This window comes from Manis pentadactyla, chromosome 9, assembly GCF_030020395.1.
Source record: "Manis pentadactyla isolate mManPen7 chromosome 9, mManPen7.hap1, whole genome shotgun sequence".
Lineage (NCBI taxonomy): Eukaryota > Metazoa > Chordata > Mammalia > Pholidota > Manidae > Manis > Manis pentadactyla.
In genome coordinates this window covers 70031637-70052398 of record NC_080027.1, presented here as the reverse complement: position 1 = coordinate 70052398, position 20762 = coordinate 70031637, and positions in this window count along the sequence as shown.

Genomic DNA, 20762 nt, shown 5'->3' with positions numbered 1-20762 from the left:
GGGAGAATATATTCATAAATGACAGATCCGATAAAGGCTTGACATCCAAAATATATAAAGAGCACACCTACCTCAACAAACAAAAAACAAATAATCCAATTGGAAAATGGGCAGAGGAACTGAATAGACAGTTCTCCAAAAAAGAAATACAGATGGCCAACAGACACATTAAAAAATGCTCCACATCGCTAGTTATCAGAGAAATGCAAATGAAAACCACAATGAGGTATCACCTCACTCCAGTAAGGATGGCTACCATCCAAAAGACAAACAACAACAAATGTTGGTGAGGTTGTGGAGAAAGGGGAACCGTCCTACGCTGTTGGTGGGAATGTAAATTAGTTCAACCATTGTGGAAAGCAGTATGGAAGTTCCTCAAAATGCTCAAAATAGACTTACCTTTTCACCCAGAAATTCCACTCCCAGGAATTTACCCTAAGAATGCAGCACTCCAGTTTGGAAAAGACAGCTGCACCCCTATGTTTATCACTGCACTATTTACAATAGCCAAGAATTGGAAGCAACCTAAGTGTCCATCAGTAGATGAATGGATAAAGAAGATGTGGTACATATACACAATAGAATATTACTCAGCCATAAGAAGAAAACAAATCCTACCATTTGCAACAACATGGATGGAGCTAGAGGGTATTATGCTCAGTGAAATAAGCCAGGCAGAGAAAGACAAATACCAAATGATTTCACTCATCAGTGGAGTATAAGAACAAAGGAAAAACTGAAGGAACAAAACAGCAGCAGAATCAGAAAACCCACCAATGATCTAACAGTTACCAAAGGGAAAGGGACTGGGGAGGATGGGAGGGTAGGGACGTATAAGGGGGTGGAGAGGAAAAAAAAATCAAATGCATATGCATGCATTATGATTAGCATGCATAATGTGAGGGATGGGAGAAAGGGGAGGGCCGTGCAACACAGAGAAGGCAAGAAGTGATTCTACAACATTTTGCTATGCTGATGGGCAGTGACTGTAATGGGGTTTGGGGGGGTACTTGGTGTAGGGGAGAGCCTAGTAAACATATTATTCTTCATGTAATTGTCGATTAATGATAACAAAAAAAAAGGAAAGAAAGAAAAGGGGGATTACTCCCTGATTGGATAAAACTAACTGGTAACAGTTAATGCATGCTTTACATATCCTTAATTTTGATCTTTTAAAGGGTGTCGGATGATCAGCTATGGAAGTACATTTTTCTGATACTATTCCTTTCTCTTAAAAAAAAAAAGCAGTTCCTGTGTGGTGATCTTTAATAAGTTCTTCACAATGGTATAAAGGTCATATCAAAGAGTGGGCAAAGGGTTTGTTTGTGTTTATACAGAGGATCAAAACCTAATTTGACTACCCAGAAAACGAATTAAGATACGATATGAAGAAGAACTTCCAACATCAACATCCTCTGGAAGAGTCATTCCAGAAGATGAACATCAAAAAACTTCAACAAAGATCCTGACACTGTTGCAGTTGTAGCTGCATTCATCCCACCGGTTCCTGGACTTGCCATTGGAATGAAGAAGGAGATATCTAAGCTGGCCTGTGCATACAGTAAAACAACAAATTTGACTGGATCTATACTGTTGGAACTCAACCAAAAATTAGGAGAAGTGCAAGTTGTAGTGTTCCAAAATCTTGTGACTACAGACTATCTACTGTTAAAAGAACATATGGGATGTGAACAGTTCCCAGGAATGTTTTGTTTTAATTTGTGTGATTTCTCTCAGACTGTTCAAGTTCAGTTAGACAATATCCCTCTAATCATTGACAAGTTTTCACAAATGCCTAGGGTACCTAACTGATTTTATTGGTTTCACTGGATAAGGCTGGTAATTGTAGATCTGCTTTTGTTATGTATCTGTATTCCTATTCTGTTAATGTGTGTACCCAATTTTATTAGTAGTTTGTTAAAACCCATACATGCTTATGTTACTCACAAGAAGGGATGTCAAAGAAATAATCAATCTTCCCATGTTTTCTTCCATCTGCTACTTCTATAGCATTTCTTCTTCCTTCCTAATTACAACCCTTTAATAGAATTCGTGCCTCATATCGAATATTACCTAGTATCAAAATTCTTCCAAGTGCTAAAGATACCTCAAGACAAATGCTGGGCATAGAAGCCACAAGGCATAAATCTGCAAAGAAGTAAAAAGCTAACCTTTTCAAACAATAAGGCTTCTCTCTCACTTACCAACTTTACATTTCCCTGTATGGCCCTGGAAGATGACTGGTTAGCCAGAGACGGGTAAGATTCCTCAAGGGAGGAACAACCTAAGACAGGCACAATCGCAGGGGGGCCATCAGGTGAGAAATTGGAGATCAACAGAAGTGAGGCTTATAACCTCATCCCCCTGTTTTGAGAGAAAACTTCTGCATCCATGGATGTTTTGTTGCCCTTGTCTAGCTTGGATTAATACTTAGTCTATAGGCACAGACCTGATCATCTACATTTGCCCTCTTAGAGCACTAAATTATGTTTTCTACCTTTATCTTGCATCTACCTACGACTTTGGCATTTTATTAAAAATGTAATAATAATAATAATAAGGGAGAAATATAGGAATCACATGTAAATCAAGTATAAAAATCAAACGAATAATCATATCTGACTTGACTGTTTATAGTTCATGATGTGTGATCAAAACTGAAATTTTCTGTGATATGACTGCCCTTGCACTGTTCACCATGTAAGAACTTATTCACTATGAAAGAACTTGTTCACCATGTAAGAACTTATTCATTATGCATCAGAAGATTGGAGACTGATGAGAATTAGGCTTGGGGTTGATTAATGATTGTGCATTGAGTCCCCTATACAGATTTTTATTGTTGTTAACAACCATTTGATCAATAAATATGAGAGATGTCTTCTAAAAAAAAAATTCAGCGTTGAAGTCATCTGGTCCAGGATTTTTGTTCTTAGGTAGTGTTTGATTACCAATTCAATTTCATTGCTGGTAATTTATCTGTTTAGATTTTCTGTTATTTCTGGGTCAGCCTTGAAACTTTGTATTTTTCTAGAAAGTTGTCCATTTCTTCTAGGTTATCCAGTGTATTAGTATGTAATTTTTTATAGTATTTTAAAAATAATTCTTTGTATTAATGTGTTGTCCATGGTGATTTTTCCTTTCTCATTTGTGGTTCTGTTTATGTGTGTAGACTCTCTTTTCTTCTTGATAAGTCTGGCTAGGGGTTTATCTATTTTGTCTATTTACTCAAAGAACCAGCTCTTGCTTTCATTGATCCATTCTATTGTTTTATTCTTCTCAATTTTATTTATATCTTTATTATGTCCCTCCTTCTACTGACTTCTGACCTCATTTGTTCTTCTTTTTCTAGTTTCATTAACTTTGAGTTTAGACTGTTTATGTGGGATTGTTCTTCTTTCCTGAGGTAGGCCTTTATTGCAATATACTTTCCTCTTGCACGGCCTTCACTGCATCCCACAGATTTTTGAGGTGTTGAATTATTGTTGTCATTTGTCTCCATATATTGCTTGATCTCTGTTTCTATTTGTTCATTGATCCATTGCTTATTTAGGAGCATGTTGTGAAGCCTCCATGTGTTTGTGGGATTTTTCATTTTCTTTTTGTAATTTATTTCTAGGTTTGTACCTTTGTGGTCTGAGAAACTCATTGGTACAATTTCAATCTTTTTGAATTTACTGAGGCTCTTTTGTTGCCTAGTATGTGATCTATTTTTGAAAATGTTCCATTTGCACTTGAGAAGAATATGTATTCTGCTCCTTTTGGGTGTAAAGTTTTATAGATGTCTTATGGGTCCCTCTGTTCTAATGTGTTGTTCAGTGCCTCTGTGTCCTTACTTATTTTCTGTCTGGTGATCTGTCCTTTGGAGTGAGTGGTGTGTTGAAGTCTCCTAAAATGAATGCATTGCATTCTGTTTCCCCTTTTAATTCTGTTAGTATTTGTTTCACATATGTAGGTGCTCTTGTGTTGTGTGCAGATATTTATAATGGTTGTATCTTCTTGTTGGGCTGACCCTTTTATCATTATATAATGTCCTTCTTTGTCTCTTGTGACTTTCTTTGTTTTGAAGTCAATTTGTCTGATAAAAGTACTGCAACACCTGCTTTTTTCTCCCTATTAGTTGCATGAAATATCTTTTTCCGCCACTTCACTTGTAGTCTGTGTATGTCTTTGGGTTTGAAGTGAGTCTCTTGTAGGCAGCATATAGATGGGTCTTGTTTTTTGTATCCATTCAGTGACTCTATATCTTTTTATTGGTGCATTCAGACCATTTACATTTAGGGTGATTACTGATAGGTATGTACTTATTGCCATTGCAGGCTTTAGATTCATGGCTACCAAAGGTTGGATGTTAACTTACTTGCTCTCTTAGAGTCTAACTTAACTCACTTAGTATGCTATTATAAACAAAATCTACAGGACCTTTTTTTCTCCTCCTCCATTCTTTACATATTAGGTATCGTATTCTGTACTCTTTGTCAATTCTTGATTGACTTTGGGGATAAGATTATTAATTTTGCATTTTCTTAGTAATTAATTGTTCTACTTTCTTTACTGTGGTTTTATTACCTCTGGTTATAGCTATTAAACCTTACGAACACTTCCATCTATAGCAGTCCCTCCAAAGTACTTTGTAGAGGCAGTTTGTGGGAGGTAAATTCTCTCAGCTTTTGCTTATCTGGAAATTGTTTAATCCCTCCTTCAAAGTTAAATGATAATCTTGCTGGATAAAGTATTCTTGGTTCAAGGCCCTTCTGCTTCATTGCATTAAATATATCATGCCACTCTCTTCTGGCCTGTAAGGTTTCTGCTGAGAAGTCTGATGATAGCCTGATGGACTTTCCTTTTTATGTGATCTTATTTCTCTCTCTGGCTTCTTTTAATAGTTTGTCCTTATCCTTGATCTTTGCTATTTTTAATCACTATATATGTTGGTGTTGTCTTCCTAGGGTCCCTTGTGTTGGGAGATCTGTGCACCTCCATGGCCTGCGAGACTATCTCCTTCCCCAGATTGGGGAAGTTTTCAGCAATTACCACCTCAAACACACTTTCTATCCCTTTCTCTTTCTCTTCTTCTTCTGGTATCCCTACAGTGTGAATATTGTTCCATTTGGATTGGTCACACAGTTCTCTCAATATTCTTTCATTCATAGAGACCCTTTTTTCTCTCTGTGCCTCAGCTTCTTTGTATGCCTCTTCTCTAATTTCTATTTCATTTATTGTCCCCTCCACCATATCTAATCTGCTTTTAAAACCTTCCATTGTATGTTACATTTCTGATACTGTGTTCCATAATTATTGGATCTCTGACCAGAATTCATTCCTGAGTTCTTGAATATTTTTCTGTACCTTTATAAGCATGTTAATGATTTTTATTTTGAAACCTCTTTCAGGAATATTCTTGAGGTTGATTTCATTTGAATATTTCTCTGGTGTATTAATTTTTCTTTGAACCAGGTTCCTTTGACATTTCATATTTGTATGTGGGGCCCTCTAGTGCCAAGAAACTCTACTCTCTGGAGCCGCTAAGCCCCTGAAGTGATGTTAGTTGTCACAGGGAAGTATTGTTGGTGCCTCAGGGGAGGAAAGACCTGTTTTCTGTTTCCTGGTTGCTGTGCCTATCTCCACTGCCAGAACCAGTGAGCTGAGCACACAGGTATAAGCCTCTATGCTTTGCATTTGTAGTTTCTGTAGGCAGGGCTTCCCTCTGGCTGGCCTAATACCAGGGTAGATTTTGCCGGTTTGTGAGCCAGGTACGGTTGGCTGGGAGGAAGGTGCAGCAGGCTGCTTATCACAGAGGGGGACTTGGAGCTGCACAGCCAGCCAGGGGGCTGGAGTGTCTGAAGATCATGAAAGTTCCCAACCTCCTGGGCAGAGTGCACTTGGACAATTTTGTCTACTTGTCCTTTCTCCTGAGCAGTAAGGTCTGTTCAATCCTTGCCCCTTTAGCAGCTTTATCACTGTTAGGAAGTCTCTCAGACTGCCCACATTTCTTTTGTCCCAGAGCACCCAGATATTGATCCCTGCTTTCCACAAGTGACTGGAATCTCAGTCTCTCCAGGTAGTCTGACTGTCTTAGCTTTCCAACCCCCCTAATCACCAGAACACCATGAAATGTAGGTTTGTGCTCCCAGAGAAGCTCTCCAGGGCTAGGTGTTCAGAAGTCCCAGGCCTCCACTCCCTCCCCGCTCTATTTCTCTTTCTCCTGCTGGTGAGCTGGAGTAGGGGAAGGGCTTAGGTCCCTCCAGAACATAGCTTTGGTACGTTATTCTGTTTCATGAGATTTATTCTTTTCTCCAAGTGTATGCAGTCTGATGCAGCCCTCTTTCCTGTTACTCTTTCAGGATTAGTTGTATTAATTATATTTTCATATTATATGCAGTTTTAGGAGGAAGAATCTGTCTCACTTTTTAGGCCGCCTCTTTAATCCCATATCTTATCCTCCTCTGTGTTCTTTTTTTTTTAATTTTTATTTTTTATTTTATTTTTTTTATTTTGGTATCATTAATCTACAATTACAGAAAGAACATTATGTTCACTAGGTTCCCCCTTCACCAAGTCCCCCCCACATAACCCTTCATAGTCACTGTTGATCTGTGTAGCAAGATGCTGTAAAATCACTACTTGTCTTCTCTGTGTTGTGCAGCTCTCCCCGTGTCCCCCATGCACTATACATGCTAATCGTAATGCCCTCTTTCTTTTTCCCTTCCCTTATCCCTCCCTTCCCACCCATCATCCCCAGTCCCTTTCCCTTTGATAACTATTAGCCTATTCTTGGGTTCTGTGATTTTGCTGCTGTTTTGTTCCTTCAGTTTTCCTTTGTTCTTATACTCCACATATGAGTGAAATCATTTGGCACTTTTCCTTCTCCACTTGGCTTATTTCACTGAGCATAATAACCTCTAGCTCTATCCATGTTGTTGAGAATGGTAGGATCTGCTTTTTTCTTATGGCTGCATAATATTCCATTGTATATATGTACCACATCTTCTTTATTCATTCATCTACTGATGGACATTTAGGTTGCTTCCAATTCTTGGCTATTGTAAACAGTGCAGTGATAAACATAGGGGTGCATCTGTCTTTTTCAAACTGGAGTGTTGCATTCTTAGGGTAAATTCCTAGAAGTGGAATTCCTGGGTCAAATGATATTTCTATTTTGAGCATTCTGAGGAACCTCCATACTGCTTTCCACAATGGTTGCACTAGCTTACATTCCCACCAGCAGTGTAGGAGGGTTCCCATTTCTCCACAACCTCGCCAACATTTGTTGTTGTTTGCCTTTTCAATGATGGTGATCCTTACTGGTATGAGGTTATAACTCATTGTGGTTTTAATTTGCATTTCTCTGATGATTAGCGATGTGCAGCATCTTTTCATGTGCCTCTTGGCCATCTGGATTTCTTCTTTAGAGAACTGTCTATTCAGCTCCTCTGCCCATTTTTTAATTGGATCATTTGCTTTTTGTTTGTTGATGCATGTGAACTTTTTATATATTTTGGATGTCAATCCTTTATCGGATCTGTCATTTATGAATATGTTCTCCCATACTGTAGGATACCTTTTTGTTCTATTGATGGTGTCCTTTGCTGTACAGAAGCTTTTTAGCTTGGTATTGTCCCACTTGTTCATTTTGGCCTTTGTTTCCCTTGCCCGGGGAGATATGTTTATGAAGAAGTCACTCATGTTTATGTCCATGATATTTTTGCCTATGTTTTTTTCTAAGAGTTTTATGGTTTCATGACTTACGTTCAGGTCTTTGATCCATTTGGAGTTTACTTTTGTGTATGGGGTTAGACAGTGATCCAGTTTCATTCTCTTACATGTAGCTGTCCAGTTTTGCTAGCACCATCTGTTGAAGAGACTGTCATTTCCCCATTGTATGTCCATGGCTCCTTTATCAAATAATAATTGGCCATATATGTTTGGGTTAATGTCTGGAGTCTCTATTCTGTTCCACTGGTCTGTGGCTCTGTTCTTGTGCCAGTACCAAATTGTCTTGATTACTGTGGCTTTGTAGTAGAGCTTGAAGTTGGGGAGCGAGATCCCCCCGACTTTATTCTTTCTTCTCAGGATTGTGTTGGCTATTCGGGTCTTTGACGGATCCATATGAATTTTTGAACTATTTGTTCCAGTTCATTGAAAAATGCTGTTGGTAATTTGATAGGGATTGCATAGAATCTGTATATTGCTTTGGGCAGGATGGCCATATTGACGATATTAATTCTTCCAAGCCAGGAGCATGGGATGAGTTTCCATTTGTTAGTGACCTCTTTAATTTCTGTTAGGAGTGTCTTGTAGTTTTCAGGGTATAGGTCTTTCACTTCCTTGGATAGGTTTATTCCTAGGTATTTTATTCTTTTTGATGCTATTGTGAAAGGAATTGTTTTCCTGATTTCTCTTTCTATTAGTTCATTGTTAGTGTATAGGAAAGCTACAGATTTCTGTGTGTTAATTTTGTATCCTGCAACTTTGCTGAATTCTGATGTTAGTTCTAGTAGTTTTGCAGTGGAGTCTTTAGGGTTTTTTATGTACAATGTCATGTCATCTGCAAACAGTGACAGTTGAACTTCTTCTTTACCAATCTGGATTCCTTCTATTTCTTTGTTTTGTCTGATTGCTGTGGCTAGGACCTCCAGTACCACATTGAATAACAGTGTTGTTTCCGATCTCAGAGGAAAAGCTTTCAGCCTCTCACTGTTCAATATGATGTTAGCTGTGGGTTTATCATATATGGCCTTTATTATGTTGAGGTACTTGCCCTCTGTGCCCATTTTGTTGAGAGTTTTTATCATGAATGGATGTTGAATTTTGTCGAATGCTTCTTCAGCATCTATGGAGATGATCATGTGGTTTTTGTCCTTGTTTTTGTTGATGTGGTGTATGATGTTGATGGATTTTTGAATGTTGTACCATCCTTGCATCCCTGGGATGAATCCCGCTTGGTCATGGTGTATGATCCTTTTGATGTATTTTTGAATTCAGTGTGCTAATATTTTGTTGAGTATTTTTGCATCTATGTTCATCAGGAATATTGGTCTGTAGTTTTCTTTTTTGGTGGGGTCTTTGCCTGGTTTTTGTATTAGGGTGATGCTGGCTTCATAGAATGAGTTTGGGAGTATTCCCTTCTCTTCTGTTTTTTAGAAAACTTTAAGGAGAATGGGTATTATGCCTTCCCTATATGTTTGATAAAATTCCGAGGTAAATCCATCTGGCCTGGTGGTTTTGTTCTTGGGTTGTTTTTTGATTACTGATTCAATTTCTTTGCTGGTAATTGGTCTTTTTAGATTATCTGTTTCTTTCTGGGTCAGTCTTGGAAGGTTGTATTTTTCTAAGAAGTTGTCCATTTCTCCTAGGTTTTCCAGCTTGTTAGCATATAGGTTTTCATAGTATTCTCTAATAATTCTTTGTATTTCTGTGGTTTCCATCATGATTTTTCCTTTCTCGTTTCTAATTCTGTTGATGTGTGTTGACTCTCTTTTTCTCTTAATAAGTCTGGCTAGAGGCTTATCTATTTTTTTTATTTTCTCAAAGAGCCAGCTCTTGGTTTCATTGATTTTTTCTATTGTTTTATTCTTCTCAATTTTATTTATTTCTTCTCTGATCTTTACTTTGTCCATGCGTCTGCTGACTTTAGGCCTCATTTGTTCTTCTTTTTTCAATTTCGATAATTGTGACATTAGACTATTCATTTAGGATTGTTTTTCCTTCTTTAAATATGCTTGGATTGCTATATACTTTCCTCTTAAGACTGTTTTTGCTGCGTCCTACAGAAGTTGGGGCTTTGTGTTGTTGTTGTCATTTGTTTCCATATATTGCTGGATCTCCATTTTAATTTGTTCATTGATCCATTGATTATTTAGGAGCATGTTGTTAAGCCTCCATCTGTTTGTGAGCCTTTTTGCTTTCTTTGTACAATTTATTTCTAGTTTTATACATTTTTTATCTGAAAAGTTGACTGGTAGGATTTCAATCTTTCGGAATTTACTTAGGTTCTTTTTGTGGCTTAGTATGTGGTCTATTCTGGAGAATGTTCCATGTGCACTTGAGAAGAATGTGTATCCTGTTGCTTTTGGAGGTAGAGTTCTATAGGTATGTATTAGGTCCATCTGTTCTAGCATGTTGTTCAATGCCTCTGTGTCCTTACTTATTTTCTGTCTGGTGGATCTGTCCTTTGGGGTGAGTGGTGTGTTAAATTCTCCCAACATGAATACATTGCATTCTATTTCTTCCTTTAATTCTGTTAGTATTTGTTTCACATATATTGGTGCTCCTGTATTGGGTGCATATATGTTTATAATGGTTATATCCTCTTGTTGGACTGAGCCCTTTATCATTATGTAATGTCCTTGTTTATCTGTTGTTACTTTCTTTATTTTGAGGTCTATTTTGTCTGATACTAGTATTGCAACACCTGCTTTTTTCTCTCTGTTGTTTGCATGAAATATCTTTCTCCCACCCTTGACTTTTAATCTGTGCATGTCTTTGGGTTTGTGGTGAGTTTCTTGTAAGCAGCATATAGATGGGTCTTGCTTTTTTATCCATTCTATTACTCTGTGTCTTTTAGTTGGTGCATTCAGTCCATTTACATTTAGGGTGATTATTGAAAGATATGTACTTACTGCCATTGCAGGCATTAGATTTGTGGTTACCAAAGGTTCACGGTTAGCTTGTTTACTACCTTACTGTCTGACCTCACTCGCTTATTGAGCTGTTATAAACACAGTCTGATGATTATTTCTTTCCCTTCTTTTTCCTCCTTCTCCATTCTTCATATGTTGGGTGTTTTGTTCTGTGCTCTTTTTAGGAGTGCTCCCATCTAGAGCAGTCCCTGTAAGATACCCTGTAGAGGTGGTTTGTGGGAGGCAATTTCCTTCAACTTTTGCTTATGTGGGAATTGTTTAATCCCTCCTTCATATTTAAATAATAATCGTGCTGGTTACAGTATCCTTGGTTCAAGGCTCTTCTGTTTCACTTCATTAAATATATCGTGCCATTCTCTTCTGGCCTGTAAGGTTTCTGTTGGGAAGTCTGATGATAGCCTGATGGGTTTTCCTTTGTAGGTGACCTTTTTACTCTCTCTGGCTGCCTTTAATACTCTGTCCCTGTCCTTGATCTTTGCCATTTTAATTATTATGTGTCTTGGTGGTGACCTCTTTGGATCTCGTCTCTCAGGAGTTCTGTGTGCCTCCGTAGTCTGAGCAACTATTTCCTCCCCCAGTGTGGGGAAGTTCTCAGCAATTATTTCTTCAAAGAAACTTTCTATCCCTTTTTCTCTCTCTTCTTCCTCTGGTACCCCTATAATGTGGATATTGTTCCTTTTGGATTGGTCACACAGTTCTCTTAATATTGTTTCATTCCTGGAGATCCTTTTATCTCTCTCTGCATCAGCTTCTATGCTTTCCTATTCTCTGGTTTCTATTCCATCAATGGCCTCTTGCATCTTATCCATTCTGCTTATAAATCCTTCCAGAGTTTGTTTCACTTCTGTAATCTCCCTCCGGACATCTGTGATCTCCCTCCAGATGTCTTTAATCTCCCTCCAGACTTCATCCCTTAGCTCTTGCATATTTCTCTGCATCTCTGTCAGCATGTTTATGATTTTTATTTTGAATTCTTTTTCAGGGAGACTAGTTAGGTCTGCCTCTGCAGATCCTTTGTCAGGTGTAACTATCTTGGTCTGGACAAGAATTTTTTGCCTTTTCATGGTGATTGCAGTGGCTGTAGGCAGGTTGCGGGTGTGTCAGCTGGGAGAAGAAAGTCCTTTCCTGCTTTCTGGATGCCTTGCCCTTGTCCGCTGCCTGTGACGGCTACCTGCACTCCTGAAGCAGCCACCGGGTTAATCTCCTGAACTGCTGTGGGCGGGGTGTCCGTCAGAGCAGCGCGGAGCCCTGTGCGGAGTGGCAGGCACACCAGGTGCACTCCTCTGTGCTAGCAGAGACCCTGCCAGGCAGCTGTGTGGCAGCAGTGGCCTTTGTGTCTGGCCCAGGCAGCTGTGCATTCGGCTGGGATTCCGGTCATCTCCTGGGACCTCACCTGCTCCCTCTGGCTCCACTGCTCATGCACGTGGGGCTTTTCCACACAGGCTTCTACTGGGCTCTGGCTTCACTGCCGCTGGTGTGCGCAAGCCATGCCTGGGCTGTTTGGTCGCACCGCTTGCGGGCTAGCCCTGCGGCGCACAGATCTGCTCTCGGTTCCTTTTAGCGCTTCTGCCTCCGGCCCGCACTCCCTCTCTCCTGCTACTGGGCCTGTGTGTTGGGGTCCACGCCAGTTGGAGGAACGACTGGCAGGCTGCATAGTCCTGTGAGGGGCTTCAGAGCTGCACTGCCTCCGTTTAGGGCACCTAAGTTTCCCTGGCGTTCCCAGCTGCAGGGACAACTTTGTCCAGCTATGGGGTCCCTTTCTCTTTAAGACTTGCAGAAAGCACTCACTTTTCTTTTGTCTCAGGGGTGCTGGTTGCGGGGACCTGCCCCCAGGTTTTGCTTTCCCGTTTCTCTAATATCCAGCACCCAGTGCAGCTTTTGTCTGCATTCCGGGTGCGGATTTCTAGAGCTGGTTGTTTAGCAGTCCTGGACTTTCACTCCCTCCCTACTCTGACTCCTTTCTTCCCGCCGGGTTTTGGGGTGGGGGAGTGTTCGGTTCCTGCCTGGCCGCAGCTTGTATCTTACCCCCTTCGTGTGATGCTGAGTTCTCGCAGATGTAAATGTATCCTGGATGTTGTTCTGCATCCACTTGTGTCTCTTTTAGGAATAGTTGTATTTATTTTATTTTCGTAAATATATATGTTTTGGGGAGGAGATTTCCTCTGAACTACTCATACCGCCATCTTCCTGTGATCCCCTTCTCTGTGTTCTTTTAAGAAATATTTTTCTCTCTGAATTCCTGTGTGACATAAGAAGAAATTATCACCTTCAAGAGACAAGAGTATGATGAAATAAGAGTATCCCTTATAGTTTCCAGAAGCCACATCCTGATAGATTGAGCCTTCTCAACAGAAGTCATGAGAGTTTCACAACTGGGAAGCATCTGAAGCAATTTATCCAAGGATTTTCAAATATTTATTAGAGACAAAGGCTTTTTCCATTCAAATTCATACCATATATATAAATATATATCACATAGATTCACATCTTTCATACTAAATCAATTGTAAACTGCAAAAATATAAAAAGACTCAAACTGAAGATACTTTTATTAAAAAAACTGAATTCAAAAAATTTGGTGAGAAGCAGCCAGGACAATATTTTTCCTTATAGCTCCCCACTCCCCATTCACTTCTTTTCTCCTTTCCCAGTATGTGGCACTAGATACAATCAGGGTAGAAAAGCTTTTCAAATTAGAGAAAATATAAATGTTGGGTAGCAAAAGAGTAGATGTAGAAAGTCTTCTTTAGATCAGGTGAGGGAAATCCACTTTTTCTTCATTGTATTGTTTTTTTTTTACCTGAGGCAGAGAGGTTTCCTCAGGCACTGATCTGCAGTCAAAACTGATTCTCTCCCAGGAGATTCTTGCATATGTATTTAGAGCCTCCCAGATGAGTCAAAAGATGTTAGTTAAAACCTCTTTAACTCACTCCCTTATTTGAAATTTGATGGAAATGTTTTTTTTTCCTGAAAAAAATTAAAATTGAAAAATATAAACACAACTTTTAAGTTTTCCTAAGAATTGGTTTATAAAGCACCAAAGGACTAATTTTATGCAAATGTTGCTACTAATCACTGATAAGTCTCATCCACCCCATTAAATATCCCTCTAGGAAGTGTAAGAAGCACCAGATAAACATTTCCAATTTCTGTCCATGTTTTAAAATAATAAAACCACATTTCTTTGGAATATTCAGAATTAAGATGCTGTACTTTGATGGATCCTCTCCAGGTAGGTCAGTGAGAGCAGATTAATAATTCATGACTGAAGTAGTTAGGTTTATTAAATGTTAGCTATGGAAAGGAAAATATGGAAGAACGTTACTTATGGAGTAAATACAGAGCACAACATGTAACATATTCTGGTCTCTGTCTGTACCCCAAACCTGACCTGAGCCATTTTAGACATTACTCATTGCTTTTCAACCAGCAATGCTCTCTGCTCCTCCAGTGCATCACTCTCATTTCCACCTCAGTATTTATGCAAATAATCCTCTTTGCTTGAAATGTTCTCTCCCATTCTTCATCCAGCTGACACTAGTCACCCTTCAGATGTTGGCTCAAACATCTCTTCCAAAGTGAAGACCCACATAACCCCTGAATTAGTCAGGTTCCACACATTAACTTGTCCTACTTTTTGATGGTCCTTGGTACTGCCATAGTCCAACCCTTCTTAAAAAACAGAATTTGATATTTACTTGCCAAGTTCAATACTCTCCTATCCCCTACAGAATTATCATTTTTGTCAGTTGAGTTTTCAGATAGGCACAGAAAGACAACATTGGAAAGGTGGGCAAAGAGACAAAAGGCAGGTGGGCTGTGTCTTTATAGAAAGTTTTTGGTGAAGTATGTAGACGGAGAGTAAGAAATTCTAGAGGAGCTAGGAGGTATGAGAACATAAGAAAGAGTCTAGAAATTTGTAAATGTAAACTTAAATTTTTCTAATATGAAAGAAATGCAAGTAAATATAGGTGTCAATTTTCAACTACTTTTGAACACAACTGTTTCTCCTGAGAAGGCAACTGTTGATCTTATTTGGATTCACTCATAAATTATGCATTATTTTCCCTTGCTGCTTTCAACATTTGTCCTTGTCTTTGACTTTTTAGCATGTTTACTTTGATGTTTTTTATGGGTCTCTACTTTTATCTTACTTGGACTTTATTGAGTTTCCAGGATGTCTAGGTTATTTCTTTTAAATAGTATGAGGAAATTTTCAGTCATATTTCTTGAATATTTTTTCTTTTCCTTTCTCTTTCTCCCTTTCTTCTGGTTTTCCCATTACATTTATGTTGGGATAATTAATGATGTCCTGCAATTCACTGAAGCTCTATTTATTTGTGTTCATTATTTTTTCCCTCTGTTTTTTGTGTTGCACAATCTCTATCAATCTATCTTCTTCAAGTTTATTCATTCATCTATCACTTCAATTCTAATGCTGAAGTCCTCTAATGAATTTTTATTTGAATTACTGTACTTTTAACTCCAAAATTTCCAGTCAGTTCCTTTTTATAATTTCCATCTCTTTATTGATATTCTCTAATTGTTATAACACTGTCATCACACCTTCATTTACTTCCTTAATTATGCTTTTGTTTAGTTCTATGAACATATTTAGAAGGGTTACTTTGAAATCTCCTTTCTGTTAAATCCAACATCTAACAAATACCTGAGTGTTTCTGTCACCTGCTTTTTTTCTATGTACAGATCATTCTTTGTTTCTTGGCATTGCCTTGGTTTCATGCCAATTTTCTTGTTGGAAATTCAACTTTTTAGATAATAAAGAAATTCTGACTACTGGTCCTTTCCATCCAGGGATTGCTATTTTCATTTGCTTACTTATTTGTTTAGGGACTGGCTGGAGTATTTTATTGAATTTTATTTCCTTCCACAGAGATAAGCCTCTGATGTTGCTCTGCAAGAGGGCATAGCTCTACGTACACCCATAGTCATGCTGGAAAGACCAGTACTGGCACAGCTCTCTTCCATTCTTTCTCTGATCTTATCCAGCTCTCAAGTCCCACTAATTGTCAACCAAATACTGCATTGTTTTCATAAATTTCTATAGGGTATAAATTGCTATACAAACAAATGCAATCAAATTGTGGCACCTTTCATGGAATGGTTTCTAAGGTAAGCATTTGATATTTCTTTTGATCCTAAGAGGGCTTCTCCAAACTCTTTTATTCCCTAGTTCTCTCTTGCAAACTAGCCAGCCTACAGGCTAGGCTGTTTCATTAGATCCACAGATATCCTCCTAATTGACTTTTACCACATCCCCCACTACTTTTGTGAGTGTTCTTATATTTAAAATTCTCCATTCTTTTTTGAAAATAAAGTCAGTTTTGAATTTTTATGGGTTTTCTTGAATTTTTTCATTTGCTTTTTGACCTTAGGATCATTTACAGGGTCTTTAATGGTTTTCATAATTTTCACCACTTTTACTGAAGAATGGGTTAATGGACTTCTCATGCTCATACCAGTAGTCATGTCCTTCCAGTCCTATGCTTTTATAGTTAAATTTATTCTTAATTTTTATAGTTTTGTCTATCTAATGAATGAATTAGTCAAATTTTTATTTATTGTTCCTTACTGTAAATATAGAAAAAATTATTGATGTGGGGAGAGGTATCTTACATCCAATCATTTTAATAAATTCTTATAAATTCTATGTGTTTTTAAATAGTAATTGAGTCTTTTAAGCCTACAATAAAATCATTCTAATCTAAAATGTACTTTTACTTTTCTATTCTAATGTTTATACCTAATATGTTATTGTCATATCTTGCTTACTGAAGTCACTAGTATTTAGGAAGTAACAGTGAAAAATAAGATAATGGTAATCCTTGCATATTTTCTGACTGTTATTTATTTTATTGCTTTTGCCATTTCAAATTATGTTTAGTGTTGAGTTTTGTTACTCTATCATTTTTATGTATTTCCTTATTCTATCTTACTTCATGTTAATAGTTTCAGAATTTGATTATCGCCTATCACCTGTTAATATGATCTATACATTTCATTAATGAAATGAATTATGTTAATAAATTTCTTGTAATTAAATCATATTTGTATTTTTTAAAAGGCCTAGTTGGTCATGATTTGACGTATTATTGTTATGGGAAATCAACTCTTTTCCCAGCTGCTAGCCCTCTAACAGTATAACCTGTAGGGTGTCACTGAAATCTATGTGCTTGGAGGAAGCCCACCCTTTTCTTCCAGGACTCTATCAGCAGTAATAAAAAAGAGAATCCACCTCTCTTTCTCTGGGTCCCATCCCCAAAGATGTTCACAGACCTGTTAAATTTACTACTCAGTATTCAAGACACAGAGGTTTCTTGGAAGCCAAAGATAGACAGTGTACATAAGAGGTAGCTATGATATATTTGCATTAAGTGCTGCTGATTGGTAAATCAGATGAGAACTTAAAATTGACTATTATATTTTTCCCTTTCTGATCAAATGGTCATTTCTCCAATACTTGCTATATTTGGCTTCCAAGAAATGGCCACCTGTTTCTTCTCAAGCAGCCAATTCTTCTCAGTCTTTGTTGTTGGTTTCTTTCTATTCATTTTAACTCACTAAGGGAGTGCCCTAGAGTTCTGAATATAATATAAATAAACTCATTCCCTTGTAATCTCATCTAATCCTTTGCTATCAGTGCTTATTTATTTATATTCTGCTTGCTCCCAAACTTTATTACTCTAATCTGTTACACTGAAAACTAAAATATCATGCATATGCAATTATGTATCTATATGCCCACTGAGCATCACTACTGGATATATGTGAGTATCTCAAAATTAACAAGTCCAATATCCACTTATAATCATTGTCTTCAGTGTTTTAGATATCCACATTTCAGATATGGCATCACAGACCTTCTAATCACTATGAACAATATCTTTAAATTCTATTTAACCTATTTCTTTCTCTTGCACCTACATCCAATTCTTCTTTTCTCCTTTTAAATATCACATATGGTACATATATAGTCTCTGTTTTCCTTAATCATGTTCACAAGGGGTCTGTTTTACTGGTTTTTTAATCTTTAAATATTTCCTTTTTCTAATATATATATATATTTTTCATTGTCCTTTATATACCTTGCAAGATGGGTAATAAGTCCTTATTTTTCACCTTGTTTATTTATGAAGCAAGTTAAAGCTATATGGTTTCTTCTGAAAATATCTTTTGCTAAGTCTCATAGATTTATGTGGAAAATATTTTCCTTTTCATTGTTTCTTACAGGCCTTACAATTTCTGTCTTAACATTCTCTTTGATCTATGGATTATTTAAGTGTAATGTTTGTGTACTTGCATTTTGGTATTTTTTGGTTAAATTTGTCTTTCTTTTTCAGAAGCTGTTTCATTAGAGAGTTATTTTGAGTTTTCTGAATTTCTTCTTTTCTTTTGATGCTTGACCCCCTTAGGAATTATGGTATTTTTCTTTGTCCATTCATTATAATGAGTTGAGACAGTTCTGTGAGTGGTGAAAGGCTGGGTGGTCTCTGGTCATTTGGGTAGACTAGTAAGTCATCAGTCTTCTGCTCACTGTCCTTAGAAGTATCCAAGATGGCAATAACTTGGTCCACCTGTGCCACTTTATCAGCTTTTTGGAAGTCAGTGGAATGGGGAACACTAATACTAGTTGTTAGTGATCTTTTCCTTAACTCCCTCTCCAATCTGAGACCCAAGCAACAGCTGGACTTCCATCTCCCCAAGGCTCTGCTATACTGGTACCCAGGCCTGCATAAAGGCTGGAGGAAAGAAAGCCCTCATTTCTGGATCACAACTTGCAGACTTTTTCCATATGTTGGCATCAGCAGCTATTAAATACTTAGATCAAGTGAGATGGCTGCTTTGTAGTTCACACTGGAAGTGGAAGGAAGCTGGAAACATTAAGCATACATCCTTCTACATTTCATTAACAATTTTTAAAAGCTTTTAACTTTATAGTGTTTATAAAATTATTTGGTTTGTAAGAAGAATAAAAAAATAGTAAACAGAGGAAAGTAGGAAATCTGAGTGTCTGGCTTTCTGTAGTTTCAGCTATATTTTTAACTGGTACTTGTCCTTAGATCTAATTTTTTCAGCTTCTGGTTTACACAGCCTGTATCCTTTCTTACAACCTCAAAGTCAAACAAGCAAGCTCAGATGAGAAACTTAGTATAACCACACTGTAGATACTCCATTGCATAGCATCAATATTTCCTGCATCACAGTACTGATAACACCCCATTTCCAGCCCAATATCTGAATATGAGCAATGGATGATTTTGAATAGGTAGGTGACATGATCAGGACTGCAATGGAATTACATATGACCAACTTCGGCCTTGCCTCTACCCATACTCATCTCCTAAACAAGTCCTTCCTTCATTCTGCTGTCAGTGTGATTTTCCTGAAATGCAAACCCAATGATGGCATTCTCCAGTGTAAAACCCTAAAATGCTTCCTCACAGTTTTCAAATTCTTTAGTTGTCATAAGGGGCAGTTGTCTAATTTTTACATAACTCTCTAGTTCTCTCTTTGACTGCTAGGATATAATTTGCAATTTAAAGTCTATTTATTGACCACATACTTCTCCCAAAGTAGTGGAAGCAATTTTGTCTACCTTGAGGACATCAATTGTGTCAAGTCTCTGCATCTTATGTATTTAGCAACAACTTTGATAAATGGTACATGCTCTATAAGTACATACTGAATGAATTAATGGATGGATGGATAGGTATTTATAAAGATGGATAATTTTTGTTAAATCTTGAGGAAAACTATCCCTGTGGCGGTATAACATTTAGATATGTTCATCTGAATGTTTGGTTTTGAAGAAACTAATTTTCTTAAACTTAGTTCTTTGGGAAGTTTCCAGAGTACAAAATATTGTGTCAAACACAACACAGGAAGACACAGTCTGTAAAAAGTTGTATTTTCGTGACCATCTCCGTCAATAGCCTTACTTCTTTTTAGTTGAATCCACTTGTCACCGAGATGCCAATACTATTTTTTGCATTGCTCTGAATACAAGGCCATGCAAATAATGACACTCAATGAATCCTTGTAAGGTGCTTAGGCTGAACCTGTTCCATGAAAAGCTGGAATAGAATATAGTTGGAAAGGGCCTTGAGATACTCAGCTTTTTGTACCTCAACTTCTCCTGAAGAACAAACATTCATCTCATCCCTGTAGTCTAATATTATTTTTATTGTAAAGAAGCAACTATTGTATGCTTTGATATGTAATCCATTCTATTACCTATTAATTAGTCAGATCATCCTGATTTCAATGACCTTAGTCTATGTAGCCTTACATAAGTTCCATAGAAGCTCTACAAACAAATTTCCTCATGATCATTATGGAAATAACAATAGCTCCATCCTCATAGGTTTGTTGTGACTATTAGAAGAGGTAAAGCATGCCAATACATAGAGTGGTGCCCAACACAGAATAAGTACTCAGTACATAATAACTATATTTTTGTTATTATTACATATAGTTAGCATCACATTTCAATTTACTGTAAACTCCAAGGAGGATGAATAAGGAAGCAGGCATCCAGAAAGAGTGCAAAGGGGAATCCCAGGTGAGGAAAGAGCAGGGACCCTGACCACATTTATGTGCATCTGCATTTTTTGGTTATCCTTATATTTAAAGAGTCATAGCATTTCATAGCTAGAGAATATATGGAGGAACACAATGACACCTCCTCACTTCACCAGTGAGAAAACTGAGAACCCAGGAGGGTTATTACATGGCTTGAGATTTTGAATAAACACCCTGATTCCTTTATCTAATTCTCTCTCCCTCTCTTTTTTATATATTTAAATGAATGTTATATTTTACAGTAGTTTTAGACTTACAGAGAAATTTAAAGAATTATATGGAGAGTTACCATATAACCCACAGCCAGTTTCCTCATCATTAACATCTTACAATATTACGGTATATTTGTTACAACTAATGAACCAATAATGATGTTTTATAATTAACTACACTCCATACCTTATACAGATGTCATGTTTGCTCCCTAAAATTTCTGTTCCAAGATCTCATTCAGGATATTAAATTATACTTAGTCACTATGTTTTATTAATTTTCTCTTAGCTGTGGCAGTTTATC